This window comes from Carassius gibelio, chromosome B16, assembly GCF_023724105.1.
Source record: "Carassius gibelio isolate Cgi1373 ecotype wild population from Czech Republic chromosome B16, carGib1.2-hapl.c, whole genome shotgun sequence".
In the NCBI taxonomy this organism is placed as follows: Eukaryota; Metazoa; Chordata; class Actinopteri; order Cypriniformes; family Cyprinidae; genus Carassius; species Carassius gibelio.
In genome coordinates, this window is record NC_068411.1 from 28,181,462 (window position 1) to 28,200,428 (window position 18,967).

Sequence of the window (18,967 nt, forward strand, 5' to 3'; positions counted from 1 at the left end):
TTATTAAAAGGGAGAGTAAAGGGTCAGTTATCTTCCTATGAAAAATAAAAAAATAAAAATAAACAAACAACAACACTGATTGATACAGAACTCAGAAATGTTATTGTGGATTTATGATAAACTCATCCTGTAAATGAATTCATTCTCCTCCAAGAAGACACAAGTAGTTCACACCAAACTTTTTTAACATGAAGCCATATACTGAAGATGTTAAATTGCGAATGGGTTTAGGATACCTTAAATGGTGTGGCCATAGAGATTTATTAAAGTAACATAAAAAAATACCATAGTTATTTTACTATATCTTTAAAATTTTTAATTCCAACTCTTCATAATTTTTTATATACCTAGAAGTCATCATTTGAAGGAAGCACAGTAAGTTTCATAGCTTTATCATTTTCAAGAGCCAGCATAAAATTAAAACTATCATAACATATAAATCAAGCTGGCAATTCTTAGTACCAATAATGGCCACCAGATGGAGCTATAGGATCACTTTTAAATAATTATTGTAGAAACAAGTATGATTTAAATCATTTATAGAAATATTTCAAAGAAAAATAATATGAATTTTATGTATTTTACTGATAAAATGACCCTCACTTAATTAGAACAACATGCTGAAGTATTGTGAACTGTATATTAAGAATAATTCTTTATAGGCTTTATGGACAGATAAGTTTTGAGTGACTCTTGAAGGATCAGCACCACATCCTCTTTTACCACTGTTTAAAGAATGTATCTTACAGTACAGGTGCGGATGAATTTTGAATAGCTTGAATGGTTTTGTCGTGGTGATTTTTTGAAATAACAGTAAAAAAGTAACCAGTAAATGTCTTTTATTTTTTTAAGTGCAGCTTCTAAACACTTCAAAAAAATGTACACATAGAAGACAAGTCATTCTGAGGAAATATGCATAGTTTCATGACTATACAACACTATATGGATGATAGAAAATTAAAAAACTATCATACATCTGATGTCACTCTGTCCCTCTGTCACTGTGGGTAATGTGTGTGTGTGTGTGTGTGTGTGTGTGTTAAGTGAATTAGGTGTGAAACTATCAGGGAGCATTTAGTCTCCAGCGCCAACATTTTACAGAACTGCCACTTTCCTGGAGTCTCAGAATTACTCGGTGTCAGGTTCTGAGAGATCTAAGATTCCAAAAAATGATTTGATTAGAATACCATGAAGTATTGTGAAATACTATATATTAAGACTTTATATATAGGCTTTATGAACAGATTAGAGTGACTCATGAAGGACCAGCACCACCTCCTCTTGTTCGATGGTTTGAGGAATATATCTTCCAGAATCAGGGATTAAGATTTAGGAGCTCATTTTTATTCCACCTCCTTTCCTGAAAGTCTGTCTTGCAGAATTGACTAAAAATTAATCTTCACATTAATTCCTAATTATTTTGCAATTATTTTTGTCAGTTTTTCTTGACCTGTTTTTTTTTTTCTTCTTCTTTTCTGACCTCATGACCCAGTCAGCATTTTTGTACAATGGTCAAGTCTTAACTTATCCATTTCTGTATTGCATTTGTGTTTGATATATTTCATGGGTATTTCATAATTTTCGACTTTGAGTTAAAACAGTTTGAGTTAAAACTCTTTTTTAGCGCATTTCATCTGTAAAAGAAAACAGCCTAATAATTCTGCACATGAATATAAGGAGTTTTTCTCTTACAGCTTTCCTGGACTATTGTATAGCACTCATAAATGATTAAATAAAAAATAATGGTAGTTATTAAGATTGATATGGTTTGGAATTGGTAAAATGTGCTTGGAAAAAAATCACAATAAAACAATGTTTTAATGTTTAAGTTTGGAATATTAACTGACATAAATTAATGCTATATAAATATTGTTCATGTTAACATAATGTTTATAAATGAAATCTTATTGTAAATTGTTACTAAATATATATATATATATATATGTTTGGGGAATATATTTATATATTGTTCTGTGAATGTGATTTTAAAGTCTAGATGATTCGGATTAACCCTTTAACCGCCATATCCTTTAAAACGTCACTGCCAGAGGGATATTGTGAATGCATGTGCCCGCTGGGCACAGTTTACCTGATGCCACCGGGGTGGCGATGGCATTGGTGGCTTGAGCCCGCCATCGCTGCTTGCAGCTATATTTATTATTATTATTTATTATTATTATTTTTCTTCAAGGTTTCGGGGGCTTTTGGGGCCCTTAACATGCTTAAAAAGTCTTGAAAATTGGCACACACATTGGAACCAGCGGCCATTAGGGCCGGGCAGAGACTGATACACGGGCGTGGCACAGGGGCTCTACAGCGCCCCCTGGAATATGGAGGGCCATATATCATACATACTTGTACGTAGACACACGAAACTCGGTACACATATAAAACTCATCAATACAAACAACTTTCGTATTGCATATCATAGGCTCCGCCCAACAGGAAGTTGCCTATTTAGGGTTTATTATTCATATTTGTCGTCAAAGTTGTGGGGGCTTTTGGAGTCCTTAACATACTCAAAAACTCTTGAAAATTTGCACACACTTTGGAATCTGTGGCCTTTAGGAGCCTGCAGAGGTTGGGACCCGGGCGTGGCACAGGGGCTCTACGGCGCCCCCTGGAACACAGTCATAAATGTTGATGTATAGCTCACACATACTTGCACGTATTAATATGAAACTCAGTACACATATAGATCTAATCGTGCCGAACAACTTGCGTATTGCATGTCATAGGCTCCGCCCAACAGGAAGTCAGCTATTTAGAGTTATGTAAAAAGCGCATGCTCTGGAATTTGATATACTTGTCATAGGTTTTTTACTCGATTGCCACCAAACTCGGTCAACATGATCTCAAGACATTGGGGATGAAAAATTGCCAGGGGATTTTTGATATCTCAAACGGTTTGCTCGTAGCGAGGCGTTGAATTTATGGCGAGAATTGAGAAACAGGAAGTGTCTAATACCATCCACATACATTTCCTAATTTTAATCAAACTTCATCAGATTATTCATTGTATGATGTCGATCGCATATATGTGACTATTAGGAGTCAAAGTTATACCGCCACCAACTGGCAGCAGGAATTGAGTCATTTACAAAATGCTTTGAATTCAGCATCTTATTTTTACTCAATTTGCTTCAAACTTCATCAGAATAATGTTAAAACACAGCCGATATAAATCTGCTGGGGGGATATTGATATCTAAAAATATTGTTGCCGTGGCAACATGTCAAACTGGAATACTTCTCAGGTGATTTTGAGGCATATAACATGCTTAGAATTTCATCAAACTCAGAACACATATCAGTATTAGTGACAGCTAGACACTGGCAAAAGTTCATAAGAGGGCGTGGAAGAGGCACTCTATAGCGCCACCTTTTGTCAAAAGTGGGGGGGTTAGTTTTAGCTACAGACACCAAACTCAGTACCAAAATTGTTCTTATCAAGACGGACAACTTTCTAATTCACAGTCATCAGCTACGACCAACAGGAAGTCGGCTATTTTGATTTGAATGTGGATTGTTTTTTACATTTAGCTGTGAATTAATGCATACTGCTCAGAGGAGAGTAACACTATACACACCAAACTTTGTCTACATGTTGAAAAAACATTGAGGAACTTAAATTGTGAATGGGTTTTGGATAGCTTGGATGGTTTTGTCGTGGTGATTTTTTTAAATGACAGTAAAGATGGAATTATTAATTTTCCTGCATTTTTAAATTCCAAACACTTCAAAACCTTTTTTCATACAGAAAAAAAAGTTATTCTGAGTAAATATGCATAGTTTCATGACTTTACAACACTGTATGGATAACAGAAAATTAAAAAACTGTCAGACATCTCATCTCACTCTGTCCATCTGTTTGAGTGTGTGTGTGCTTAGACTTCCATTGTCTGAGAGACAATGCACCCCTACAGGTGCAGTTACCGGACTAAAAAAGGGAGGAGACTGTCTTTTGGTTTCACTTTTAAATCGGTTAAAATACAAATAAATACTTGGATTTAATTCACACTGACAAGCTAAACCAACATATATGATTATTATCAGGTCAGGGCTCATTAATAATTGATGTGTGGTCAGTGATACGTGAGAAACACGAGAGATGAATCATCGCTCTGAGCATGAGCGTGTGGAATGATGAGCTCAGAAAAAACGAGTTTATTCTTGTTTTATAGCTATTAAAAATAAAGTATTGCAGCGATATCACACAATTCACCAATTAGAGCACACCAAGAGCTAAATTAAGATGTTTTTGAACTGTTTGTGTGAAAATATTCGCGGCTGCCTAACTGAAATCACTGCCTCCGATCAGCGCGCACAGTGTCACAAGTTCAAAACAAACGAATTTATTCTTGTTTAAGAGCTTTTTAAAATAAATTATTGCCATAAATGCACACAATACATCCATTATAACACAACACGAGCTAAATGCAGGTGTTTGTGACCCGTTTAAGTGTGCAAGACTATTTGAAAGCGCGACTGGCAGAATAACATATATCTCTCGAGCTGCAGGATTCTGCCTTTCGTCGTACGAACGAACACATCACGGACAAGATTATTTCAAAATACATAATAGCTTGGTGAATATAAACGAAAACAGCCACGTGAACATAAACTGTTGAGAAATAAATCTGAAGTGGATCTACTGGATTTTAATATTAAGTGACTGCATATACCAGCTGCTTCTGTCTTCAATTTTAATCTATATAAAAAATGAAACTCATTCATCTTGGCTGCTTTTTAATGTGTGTACGTATTTATTTATTATTTTGCTCTAACAAGACTTAATCTATATTTAATTAAATCAATTACATTTTATTTTACATTTTATTTTTCCATTTCTGCATCTAAACGCCTAAAAACCTAAAACATGCTCTATTATACTATTGTTAGCAATTTCTTTATCGTCCAATTTATCTGGTGTACACACTTTTATTTTCATAATAAACTTGTTTGTTAGATTATACACAGTTATAGTGGTCTATAATAAATATTGACAGGTTTTATTCAAGCTGTTTAGAATGAATGCAGTAGGCTAATTTTTTAAAATGTAAATCCAAAAAGAAAAAAAAAAGAAAAAATTAAATAAATAAAAAACATTGGAAAAGAATAACTTGTACTTTTTTATACATTTTGTATAGTTTCATAGTTTATGCATTATAGTTATAAAAACTAACAAATTTAGCCACTCACATAGAAATCTTAGGCCTTATCCTTTTCTGACAGTTTTAGGGATTTTTAAAAATCCTAAAAAAAAACCTTATTTGTGCTGCAAATAATAATTTCAAACTAATTTGATACTGACCTCTGACATCCTGTGACATGATATTTATTTGAATTTACATATTCTCATGGATGTAACAGTAAATCTGTTCAGTTCACAGATCAAGACTAAGCTGTAATGCAAGCAGAACTTTCACAAATGCTTGGTCAATAAAATCATTACAAAACACTTACAAATAATTTAAGGGATTTGATAACACTGTAAAATAATGTCTAATTTGTTAACATTAGTAAATGCATTGATAACACTTCATAATAACTGCACTCATTAGTAAATAGTCAGTAGACAGTCATGCTTCATAAAGCCTTGTCCCAATATTAATAGTCAGTAGTAAGCAGTTTATAAATACAGCTATAAATAGCTTGTTCTTGGTTTATAAGCACATTTATTAAAAAGGAGAGTTATCTTCCTATGAAAAAAAAAAAAAAACAAAAAAAAAAAACAAACAACAACACTGATTGATACAGAACTCAGAAATGTTATTGTGGATTTATGATAAACTCAGCCTGTAAATGAATTCATTCTCCTCCAAGAAGACACAAGTAGTTCACACCAAACTGTTTTAACATGAAGCCAATATACTGAAGATGTTAAATTTCGAATGGGTTTAGGATACCTTAAATGGTGTGGCCATAGCGATTTATTAAAGTAACATAAACAAAAAACAATAGTTATTTTACTATATCTTTAAAATTTTTAATTCCAACTCTTCATAATTTTTTATATATGTAGAAGTCATCATTTGAAGGAAGCACAGTAAGTTTCATAGCTTTATCATTTTCAAGAGCCAGCATAAAATTAAAACTATCATAACATATAAATCAAGTTTGCAATTCTTAGTACCAATAATGGCCACCAGATGGAGCTATAGGATTACTTTTAAATAATTATTGTAGAAACAAGTATGATTTAAATCATTTATAGAAATCTTTCAAAGAAAAATAATATGAATTTTATGTATTTTACTGATAAAATGACCCTCACTTAATTAGAATAACAAGCTGAAGTATTGTGAACTGTATATTAAGAATAATTCTTTATAGGCTTTATGGACAGATACGTTTTGAGTGACTCTTGAAGGATCAGCACCACATCCTCTTTTACCACTGTTTAAAGAATGTATCTTACAGTACAGGTGCGGATCAATTTTGAATGGCTTGAATGGTTTTGTCGTGGTGATTTTTTGAAATAACAGTAAAAAAGTAACCAGTAAATGCCTTTTATTTTTTTAAGTGCAGCTTCTAAACACTTCAAAAAAATGTACACATAGAAGACAAGTCATTCTGAGGAAATATGCATAGTTTCATGACTATACAACACTATATGGATGATAGAAAATTAAAAAACTATCATACATCTGATGTCACTCTGTCCCTCTGTCACCGTGGGTAATGTGTGTGTGTGTGTGTGTGTGTGTGTGTGTGTTAAGTGAATTAGGTGTGAAACTATCAGGGAGCTTTTAGTCTCCAGTGCCAACATTTTACAGAACTGCCACTTTCCTGGAGTCTCAGAATTACAATGTGTCAGGTTCTGAGAAATCAAAGATTCCAAAAAATTATTTAATTAGAATGCCATGAAGTATTGTGAAATACTATATATTAAGACTTTATATATAGGCTTTTTGAACAGATTAGAGTGACTCGTGAAGGACCAGCACCACCTCCTCTTGTCCGATGGTTTGAGGAATATATCTTCCAGAATCCGGGATTAAGATTTAGGAGCTCATTTTTATTCCACCTCCTTTCCTGAAAGTCTGTCTTGCAGAATTGACTAAAAATTAATCTTCACATTAATTCCTAATTATTTTGCAATTCTTTTTGTCAGTTCTTCTTAACCTGTTTTTTTCTTCTTCTTTTCTGACCTCATGACCCAGTCAGCATTTTTGTGCAATGGTCAAGTCTTAACTTATCCATTTCTGTATTGCATTTGTGTTTGATATTTCTCATGGGTATTACATAATTTTCAACTTTGAGTTAAAACAGTTTGAGTTAAAACTCTTTTTTAGCGCATTTCATCTGTAAAAGAAAACATGCCTAATAATTCTGCACATGAATATAAGGAGTTTTTCTCTTCCAGCTTTCCTGGACTATTGTATAGCACTCATAAATGATTAAATAAAAAATAATGGTAGTTATTAAGATTGATATGGTTTGAAATTGGTAAAATTTGCTTGGAAAAAAATCACAATAAAACAATGTTTTAATGTTTAAGTTTGGAATATTAACTGACATGAATGAATGCTATATAAATATTGTTCATGTTAACATAATGTTTATAAATGAAATCTTATTGTAAAGTGTTACTATATATATATATTACTATATATCGCTGCTTGCAGCTATATTTTTAGGGCTCAAGCCTGGAGGGCGAGAGCCCTATTGTTTTCCTTAGGATTATTTTTTTTTTTCTTTTTTTTTTTCTTTATTCTTCTAATTTTTTTCTAAGGTTTCGGGGGCTTTTGGGGTCCTTAACATGCTCAAAAACTCTTGAAAATTGGCACACACCTTGGAACCTGCGGCCATTAGGGCCGGGCAGAGTCTGATACACGGGCGTGGCACAGGGGCTCTACAGCGCCCCCTGTAGTACCGAGGGCCATATATCATGCATACTTGCACGTTTAGATATGAAACTTGGTACATATATATAACTCATCAAACCAAACAACTTTCACACTGCATGTCATAAGCTCCGCCCAACAGGAAGTTGGCTATTTAGAGTTTTATGAAAAACACATGCTCTGGAATTTGATATACTCCTCTGAGGAACTCCACCCGTTCACCACAAAACTCGGTGAACACGATCTCAAGACATTGGGGATGCTAAATTGCGAAGAGATTTTTGATATCTCGAATGGTTTGCCCGTGGCGAGGCGTTGAAATTATGGCGAGAAATGAGAAACAGGAAATGTCTAATAACATCCACATACATTTGCTGAATTTGATCAAACTTCATTGGTTTGTTCGTTGTATGATACCGATCATATATATGTGACTATTAGGAGTCAAAGTTATAGCGCCACCAACTGGCAGCAGGAAGTGAATCATTTTCAGAACGCTTTGAATTCAGCATCTTATTTTTACTTGATTTGCTTCAAACTTCATCAGAATAATGACAAAACACGGCCGAAGAAAATCTGTCATGGGGATATTTATATCTAATATAGTGTTGCCATGGCAACGTGTCAAACTTGAATGTTCTGTTCTGGTGATTTTTAGGCAGATAACTAGCTCAGATTTACATGAAACTCGAAACAGATATCAGTATTAAAGATAGCTAGACAATGGCAAAAGCTTTTAAAAGGGCGTGGAAGAGGCACTCTATAGCGCCACCTTTTGTCAAAAGTGGGGGGGTTAGTTTTAGCTACAGACACCAAACTTGGTACATAAATTGTTCTTATCAAGACGGACAACTTTCTAATTCGCAGTCATAAGCTACGACCAACAGGAAGTTGGCTATTTTGACTTGGATATGGATTTTTGGGAATTTTCTTTTGTGAATTAATGCATACTCCTCCCAGGGGAAGTACACTATACACACCAAACTTTGTCTACATTAAGAAAAACCATTGAGGAACTTAAATTGCGAACGGATTTTGGTTAGCTTGAACGGTTTTGTCGTGGTGAATTTTTGAAATGACAGTAAAAAGGGAAACATTAATTGTCTTGTATGTTTAAATTGCAGCTTCCAAACACTTCAAAGCATTTTTTCCTACAAAGATCAAATCATTCTGAGGAAATATGCATAGTTTCACGACTTTACAACACTGTATGGATAAAAGAAAATTAAAAAACTGTCAGACTTCTCAACTGACATGATCTCACTCTGGCCACCCTGTCTGTGTGAGGGAAGGGAGGGGGAGAGGGAGGGGGAGTGTGAGGGGGTTGGTGACTGTGACAGTGTGTGTGGACTGTAGGGAGGGGCTGTCTGGCAGAGAGAGAGAGAGAGAGACCTAATCATCCCTTTAATAATCAGGGGAAAAAAAATCTGTATTTTAAATTGTTATTGTTTTTGTTGTTGCTAATGGTGGTGTTTTTTCCTTTCATTACAGGTTAAGAAATCTCTTAGGCCTTATCCTTTTCTGACAGTTTTAGGGATTTAAAAACATCCTAAGAATCCTTATTTGTGCTGCAAATAATAATTTCAAACTCATTTGATACTGACCTATGACAACCTGTGACGTGACATGACATTTATTAATATCATGGATGTAACAGTAAAACTATTCAACTGACAGATAAAGCTGCAATGCAAGCAAAACTATTTCACAAATGCTTATAGGTCATTAAAATCATTACAAAACACTAATACATTATTTAAGGATTTGGTAACACTGTAAAATAATGTCTAATTTGTTAACATTAGTATATGCAATGGTAACACTTTATAATAATTGCACTCATTAGCTAAGTATTAGTAAATAGTTCATGATTATAAAGCCTTTTCCCTTAATAATAGTCATTATTAAGCAGTAATACATCCATAAATAAATTGTTCTTGGTTTAAAAGCACATATATTACAAAGGAGATTAAAGTCTCAGTTGTCTTATAAAATAAATAAATAAACACAACCCAGTTTGATTCAGAATTCAGAAATATTTATTTCAAGATGCAATAAAAGGAAACTGTACACTTGAATAGCTTTTATGCGATTCTTGAAGGATTAGCATCACCTCCTCTTGTAAGATGGTTTGAGGAATATATCTTCGAGATTGTACCGCCGCTCCCTATATGCATAGTATGCAGTCTTCTTAGGGCACCAACTCCCAGAGGGGGCACCATCCCAGTTGCTCAAAAAAACAAAAAAAAAACATGCGCCATTCTCCCATCCGCGCTCGCGACCGCTCACACCTCATGTTTGCGGCTGAATGTTCGTAATTGATGGATGGACATCTATGCCTGGGTATAGGACATCAGCAATCCGGCACAGAGAAAAGAAAACTAAAGAAAATAAAACAGGCATAAAGTTGTCTTGACATTGGACTTTCTAGAGTCTCAAATTTAGGGCCGGTCTCTAAAGTTACATGTGCTATTGTTATACACTTTTCTAACGTCAGTAGCATTTGAAGAGAATGACTTACAGTCATAAAAACAACTGTAATTGTTCATCTAGGTGACAGCTATAATGCACAATTAAATTGAATGTTTGATATTTATTACAACAAACTGTAAGTCATATGTAAATTATGCTACTTTTTCACATGGGCTCAAATGCAAATTTGAAGCTCAATAGCATTTGAGAAGAAAGACATGCAGTCATAAAACAATTGTAATGTGTTCATATAGGTGTCAGCTACAATGCACACCTTATACATTTTTTATAAATATTAAAATAAAGTGTTACTAAAGTTATATATATTGTTCTGTGTATGTGATTTCAAAGTCTAGACGGGTCGGATTAACCCTTTAACTGCCGCATCCCTTAAAACTTGATTGTCAGAGGGTTACTGTAAATGTTATCAGTTATCCTGATGCCACCGGGGTGGCGTTGCACTGATGGCTTGAGCCCGACATCGCTGCTTGCAGCTATATTTAGGGCCCGAGCACCGAGGTGCGAGGACCCTCTTGTATCTGCTTTGTTTTTTATTAGGGCCCGAGCACCGAGGTGCGAGGACCCTCTTGTATCTGCTTTGTTTTTTATTATTATTATTCTTCTTCTTCTTCTTCTCCCGAATGAATCGCATTTTTGAGGGCTTTAACATGCTCAAAAAGTCATGAAACTTTGCACACGCGTCAAACCTGGTGAAAATTTTCGTCTGATATAGGATTCAGAAGAGGGTGTGGCAAAATGGCTCGACAGCGCCACCTATACCAAGAAAATCAACAGCCTTCCAGCTATGTTTCACATACATGCACGAAAATTGGCACACATATGTAACACACCAATACCTACAAAAAAGACTCTTGGAGCGAAATTCTAAACCCAACAGGAAGTCGGTTATTTTTTATATTATGAGCATATTTTGTGTAATTTTGTTCATTTCCATGTGTTGTATTTTAACGAACTCCTCCTAGAGAGTTCTTCAAATCAACACCAAATTTGGTATGCCTAATCTAAAGGCCTTTGCGATGTTAAATTGCGAAGATCTTGAGTTTTCGTTGAAGGGCGTGTCCGTGGCGGCCTGGCGAATTTCGATGATTCGCCATGAAAAATGAAGTTGCTATAACACACACATACAATGTCCAATCTGCCCCAAACTTCACATGTTTGATGAGACTCCGAACCTGAACAGATTGACATGCCCATATTCAGTTATAGTCATAGCGCCACCTATTGGCAACAGGAAGTGACATATTTTACGCTGCCACGAACTACTCCTAGAAATTTTATGACATCAATGTCTTTTTTGAGGTCAGTCTAGTCTAAAGGCCTGTGCGATGTTCAGTTGTGAAGATCTTGAGTTTTCGTTAAAAGGCTTGTTCATGCCGCCGCGACGAAGTTCGATGTCTCGCCATGGGAATAAAAGATGTTATAACTCAGGCATAAAATGTCCGATCTTCCCCAAACTTCACATGTGTGATAAGAGTCCTGACCTGAACAGATCTGCAGGCCAATATTCCACCGGGTGTGGCAGAATGGCTCTATAGCGCCACCTATACACTTTCAACGGAGTGCGCCTCGAGCTATGTTTCACGTACATGTACAAAAATTGGTACACACATGTAACACTCCAATACCTACAAAAAAGTCTCTTGGTATGAAATCCGGATCCCAACAGGAAGTCGGTTATTTAGAATTTTTCCTTCAAAATTGGTGTAGTTTTTGCCATTTTCAGGGGTTGTACTTTAACGAACTCCTCCTAGAGATTTATTCAGATCAACACCAAACTTGGTCAGTGTAATCTAAAGCCCTTTGCGATAATAAATTGCGAAGGACGTGAGGTTTTGTTAAAGGGCGGGTCCATGGCGGCCTGACAAATTTCGATGTTTCGCCATGAAAAAGGAAGTTGCTGTAACTCACACATACAATGTCCAATCTGCCCCAAACTTCACATGTTGGATAAGACTCTTGACCTGAATACATCTTCATGCCAATATTCAGTTATAGTCATAGCGCCACCTATTGGCAACAGGAAGTTACATATTTTACACTGCGACAAACTACTCCTAGAGATTTTATGACATCAATGTCTTTTTTGTGGTCAGTCTAATCTAAAGACCTGTGTAATGTTTAGTTGTGAAGATCTTGAGTTTTTGTTAAAAGGTGTGTCCATGGCGCCGTGATGAAGTTCGATGTCTCGCCATGGGAATAAAAGATGTTATAACTCAGGCATAAAATGTCCGATCTTGCCCAAACTTCACTTGTGTGATAAGGGTCCTGGCCTGAACAGATCTGAAGGCCAATATTCCATCGAGTGTGGCAAAATGGCTCGATAGCGCCACCTATACACTTTCAACAGAGTGCGTATACACATTAAACGGAGTGCGCCTCGAGCTATGTTTCACGTACATGTACAAAAATCGGTACACACATGTAACTCACCAATATCTACGAAAAAGTCTCTTGGTACGAATTCCGAATCCCAACAGGAAGTCAGTTATTTAGAATTTTCTCTGCAAAATTTGTGTTGTTTTGGCCATTTTCAGGGGTCATACTTTAACAAACTCCTCCTAGAGATTTATTCAGATCAACACCAAACTTGGTCAGTGTAATCTAAAGGCTTTTGCGATCTTAAATTGCGAAGATCTTGAGGTTTCGTTAAAGGGCGTGTCCATGGCAGCCTGACAAATTTCGATGTTTCGCCATGAAATAGGATGTTGTTATAACTCAGGCATAAAATGTCCGATCTTGCCCAAACTTCACTTGTGTGATAAGGGTCCTGCCCTGAACACACCTGAAGGCCAATATTCCATTATAATGATAGCGCCACCTGCTGGCAACAGGAAGATTGGCACATATATGGAATAAACATTGATATATTTTACTTATATTTATGAGTTTAAACGCATATTTCTCACCGTTGACCTATTAACTAAAGCCACTCGCTGCCGGTGAGCCCGGGTGCGAGGGCCCGTTCATCGCTGCTTGCAGCTTTAATTATTATTATTATTATTCTTCTTCTTCTTCTCCCGAATGAATCGCATTTTTGAGGGCTTTAACATGCTCAAAAAGTCATGAAACTTTGCACACGCGTCAAACCTGGTGAAAATTTTCGTCTGATATAGGATTCAGAAGAGGGTGTGGCAAAATGGCTCGACAGCGCCACCTATACCAAGAAAATCAACAGCCTTCCAGCTATGTTTCACGTACATGCACGAAAATTGGCACACATATGTAACACACCAATACCTACAAAAAAGACTCTTGGAGCGAAATTCTAAACCCAACAGGAAGTCGGTTATTTTTAATATTATGAGCATATTTTGTGTAATTTTGGTCATTTCCATGTGTTGTATTTTAACGAACTCCTCCTAGAGAGTTCTTCAAATCAACACCAAATTTGGTATGCCTAATCTAAAGGCCTTTGCGATGTTAAATTGCGAAGATCTTGAGTTTTCGTTGAAGGGCGTGTCCGTGGCGGCCTGGCGAATTTCGATGATTCGCCATGAAAAATGAAGTTGCTATAACTCACACATACAATGTCCAATCTGCCCCAAACTTCACATGTTTGATGAGACTCCGAACCTGAACAGATTGACATGCCCATATTCAGTTATAGTCATAGCGCCACCTATTGGCAACAGGAAGTGACATATTTTACGCTGCGACGAACTACTCCTAGAAATTTTATGACATCAATGTCTTTTTTGTGGTCAGTCTAATCTAAAGGCCTGTGCAATGTTCAGTTGTGAAGATCTTGAGATTTCGTTAAAAGGCTTGTTCATGGCGCCGCGACGAAGTTCGATGTCTCGCCATGGGAATAAAAGATGTTATAACTCAGGCATAAAATGTCCGATCTTCCCCAAATTTCACATGTGTGATAAGAGTCCTGGCCTGAACAGATCTGCAGGCCAATATTCCACCGGGTGTGGCAGAATGGCTCTATAGCGCCACCTATACACTTTCAACGGAGTGCGCCTCGAGCTATGTTTCACGTACATGTACAAATATTGGTACACACATGTAACACTCCAATACCTACAAAAAAGTCTCTTGGTACGAAATCCGGATCCCAACAGGAAGTCGGTTATTTTGAATTTTCCCTTCAAAATTGGTGTTGTTTTTGCCATTTTCAGGGGTTGTACTTTAACGAACTCCTCCTAGAGATTTATTCAGATCAACACCAAACCTGGTCAGTGTAATCTTAAGCCCTTTGCGATGTTAAATTGTGAAGATCTTTATATTTCGTTAAAGGGCGTGTCCATGGCGGCCTGACAAATTTCGATGTTTCGCCATGAAAAAGGAAGTTGCTGTAACTCAGACATACAATGTCCAATCTGCCCCAAACTTCACATGTTGGATGAGACTCTTGACCTGAACAGATCTACATGCCCATATTCAGTTATAGTCATAGCGCCACCTATTGGCAACAGGAAGTGACATATTTTACACTGTGACAGACTACTCCTAGAAATTTTATGACATCAATGTCTTTTTTGTGGTCAGTCTAATCTAAAGACCTGTGTGATGTTTAGTTGTGAAGATCTTGAGTTTTTGTTAAAAGGCGTTTCCATGGTGCCGTGACGAAGTTCGATGTCTCGTCATGGGAATAAAAGATGTTATAACTCAGGCATAAAATGTCCGATCTTGCCCAAACTTCACATGTGTGATAAGGGTCCTGGCTTGAACACATCTGAAGGCCAATATTCCATTATAACGATAGCGCCACCTGCTGGCAACAGGAAGATTGGCACACATATGGAATAAACTTTGATATATTGCACTTATATTTATGAGTTTAAATGCATATTTCTCAACGTTCACCTTTTTACTAAAGCCACACGATGGCGGTGAGCCCGGGTGCGAGGGCCCGTTCATCGCTGCTTGCAGCTTTAATATTATTATTATTCTTCTTCTTCTTCTTCTTCTTCTCCCGAATGAATCACATTTTTGAGGGCTTTAACATGCTCAAAAAGTCATGAAACTTTGCACACTCGTCAAACCTGGTGAAAATTTTCGTCTGATATAGGATTCAGAAGAGGGTGTGGCAAAATGGCTCGACAGCGCCACCTATACCAAGAAAATCAACAGCCTTCCAGCTATGTTTCACGTACATGCACGAAAATTGGCACACATATGTAACACACCAATACCTACAAAAAAGACTCTTGGAGCGAAATTCTAAACCCAACAGGAAGTCGGTTATTTTTAATATTATGAGCATATTTTGTGTAATTTTGGTCATTTCCATGTGTTGTATTTTAACGAACTCCTCCTAGAGAGTTCTTCAAATCAACACCAAATTTGGTATGCCTAATCTAAAGGCCTTTGCGATGTTAAATTGCGAAGATCCTGACTTTTCGTTGAAGGGCGTGTCCGTGGCGGCCTGGCGAATTTCGATGATTCGCCATGAAAAATGAAGTTGCTATAACTCAGACATACAATGTCCAATCTGCCCCAAACTTCACATGTTTGATGAGACTCCGAACCTGAACAGATTGACATGCCCATATTCAGTTATAGTCATAGCGCCACCTATTGGCAACAGGAAGTGACATATTTTACACTGCGACAAACTACTCCTAGAGATTTTATGACATCAATGTCTTTTTTGTGGTCAGTCTAATCTAAAGGCCTGTGCGATGTTCAGTTGTGAAGATCTTGAGTTTTCGTTAAAAGGCTTGTTCATGGCGCCGCGACGAAGTTCGATGTCTCGCCATGCGAATAAAAGATGTTATAACTCAGGCATAAGATGTCCGATCTTCCCCAAACTTCACATGTGTGATAAGAGTCCTGGCCTGAACAGATCTGCAGGCCAATATTCCAGCGGGTGTGGCAGAATGGCTCTATAGCGCCACCTATACACATTCAACGGAGTGCGCCTCGAGCTATGTTTCACGTACATGTACAAAAATTGGTACACACATGTAACACTCCAATACCTACAAAAAAGTCTCTTGGTACGAAATCCGGATCCCAACAGGAAGTCGGTTATTTTGAATTTTCCCTTCAAAATTGCTGTTGTTTTTGCCATTTTCAGGGGTTGTACTTTAACGAACTCCTCCTAGAGATTTATTCAGATCAACACCAAACTTGGTCAGTGTAATCTAAAGCCCTTTGCGATAATAAATTGCGTAGGACTTGAGGTTTCGTTAAAGGGCGGGTCCATGGCGGCCTGACAAATTTCGATGTTTCGCCATGAAAAAGGAAGTTGCTGTAACTCAGACATACAATGTCCAATCTGCCCCAAACTTCACATGTTGGATGAGACTCTTGACCTGAACAGATCTACATGCCCATATTCAGTTATAGTCATAGCGCCACCTATTGGCAACAGGAAGTGACATATTTTACACTGCGACAAACTACTCCTAGAGATTTTATGACATCAATGTCTTTTTTGTGGTCAGTCTAATCTGAAGGACTGTGCAATGTTAACTTGTGGAGATCTTGAGTTTTTGTTAAAGGGCGTGTCCATGGCGCCGTGACGAAGTTCGATGTCTCGCCATGGGATTAAAAGATGTTATAACTCAGGCATAAAATGTCCGATCTTGCCCAAACTTCACATGTGTGATAAGGGTCCTGGCTTGAACACATCTGAAGGCCATTATTCCATTATAACGATAGCGCCACCTGTTGGCAACAGGAAGATTGGCACACATATGGAATAAACTTTGATATATTGCACTTATATTTATGAGTTTAAATGCATATTTCTCAACGTTCACCTATTAACTAAAGCCACTCGCTGCCGGTGAGCCCGGGTGCGAGGGCCCGTTCATCGCTGCTTGCAGCTTTAATTAGGGCTCAAGCCCAAAGGGCGAGAGGCCTATTGTTTTCCTTAGGATTATTTTTTATTATTATTATTATTATTATTATTATTATTATTATTTTTTTCCAACGTCTCGGGGGCTTTTGGGGCCCTTAACGTGCTTAAAAAGTCTTGAAAATTGGCACACAGATTGGAACCTGCGGCCATTAGGGCCGGGCAGAGACTGATACACGGGCGTGGCACAGGGGCTCTACAGCGCCCCCTGGAATATGGAGGGCCATATATCATACATTCTTGCTCGTAGACGTATGAAACTCGGTACACATATAAATCTCATCAATCCAAACAACTTTTGTATTGCATATCATGGGCTCCGCCCAACAGGAAGTTGGCTATTTAGGGTTTAGTATTCAAATTTTTCATCAAAGTTGTGGGGGCTTTTGGGGTCCTTAACATACTCAAAAACTCTTGAAAATTTGCGCACACTTTGGAATATGTGGCCTTTAGGAGCCTGCAGAGGCTGGGACCCGGGCGTGGCACAGGGGCTCTACGGCGCCCCCTGGAACACAGTCAGAAATGTTGATGTATAGCTCACACATACTTGCACATATTCATATGAAACTCAGTACACATATAGATCTCATCGTGCCGAACAACTTTCGTATTGCATGTCATAGGCTCCACCCAACAGGAAGTCAGCTATTTAGAGTTATGTAAAAAGCGCATGCTCTGGAATTTGAAATACTTGTCATAGGTTTTTTTCTCGATTGCCGCCAAACTCGGTCAACATGATCTCAAGACACTGGGGATGAAAAATTGCCAGGGGATTTTTGATATCTCGAACGGTTTGCTCGTGGCGAGGCGTTGAAATTATGGCGAGAAATTAGAAACAGGAAGTGTCTAATACCATCCACATACATTTCCTGATTTTAATCAAACTTCATCAGATTATTCGTTGTATGATGTCGATCGCATATATGTGACTATTAGGAGTCAAAGTTATAGCGCCACCAACTGGCAGAAGGAAGTGTGTCATTTTCAAAATGATTTGAATTCAGCATCTTATTATTACTCGATTTGCTTCAAACTTCATCAGAATAATGTTAAAACACAGCTGATATAAATCTGCAAGGGGGATATTGATATCTAAAAAATTGTTGCCGTGGCAACATGTCAAACTGGAATACTTCTCAGGTGATTTTGAGGCAAATAACATACTTAGAATTTCACAAAACTCTGAACACACATCAGTATTTCTGATAGGAACTTAAATTGTGAATGGATTTTGGATAGCTTGAATGGTTTTGCCGTGGTGATTTTTTTAAATGACCTTACAAAGGGAATCATTATTGTATTTTTAAATTGCAGCTTCCAAACACGTCAAAGAATTTTTTCATACAGATGAAAAAGTCATTCTGAGGAAATATGCATAGTTTCACGACTTTACAACACTGTATGGATAACAGAAAATTAAAAAAACTGTCAGACATCTCATCTCACTCTGTCCCTCTGTTTGAGTATATGTGCTTCAGACTTCCATTGTCTGAGAGAAATAGCGCCCCTACAGGTTCAATTCCCGGACTTTTACTTTCACTTTTAAATCGGTTAAAAATACAAACAAATACTTAGATTTAATTCACACTGACAAGCTAAACCAACATATCTGATTATTACCGGTTCAGGGCTCATGGATAAATTATTTCTGGCCAGAGATACGTGAGAAATAGGAGAGATGAATCACCGCTGTGATCACGAGCGTCTGGAGTAAAGAGCTCAGAGAAAACGAATTTATTCCTGTTTTAAAGCTTTTAAAAATAAATTATTACAGCGATATCACACAATCAACCAATTAGAACACACCAAGA

General features: G+C 37.1%; 1 protein-coding gene and 2 long non-coding RNA genes across 3 annotated transcripts in view; 1 reads left to right on the plus strand and 2 right to left on the minus strand.

The window, feature by feature from the left end:
• LOC127974371 (uncharacterized) overlaps window positions 1-1,877 on the minus strand; it is a 35,417-nt gene extending 33,540 nt beyond the window's left edge. Inside the window, exon 1 of the long non-coding RNA XR_008157280.1 lies at window positions 1,587-1,877. This is a non-coding gene — a long non-coding RNA (uncharacterized LOC127974371). The remainder of the gene's footprint in view (window positions 1-1,586) is intronic.
• LOC127974368 (thrombospondin type-1 domain-containing protein 7A-like) overlaps window positions 1-18,967 on the plus strand; it is a 225,442-nt gene that overhangs the window by 141,593 nt on the left and 64,882 nt on the right. The gene's annotated exons all lie outside the window — the stretch shown is intronic.
• On the minus strand, window positions 10,822-17,332 carry LOC127974369 (uncharacterized). Its single transcript, XR_008157279.1, has 3 exons — window positions 15,866-17,332; window positions 14,369-14,750; window positions 10,822-11,967 (listed from the first exon to the last, which is right to left on the minus strand). It is a non-coding gene; the product is annotated as an uncharacterized LOC127974369 (long non-coding RNA).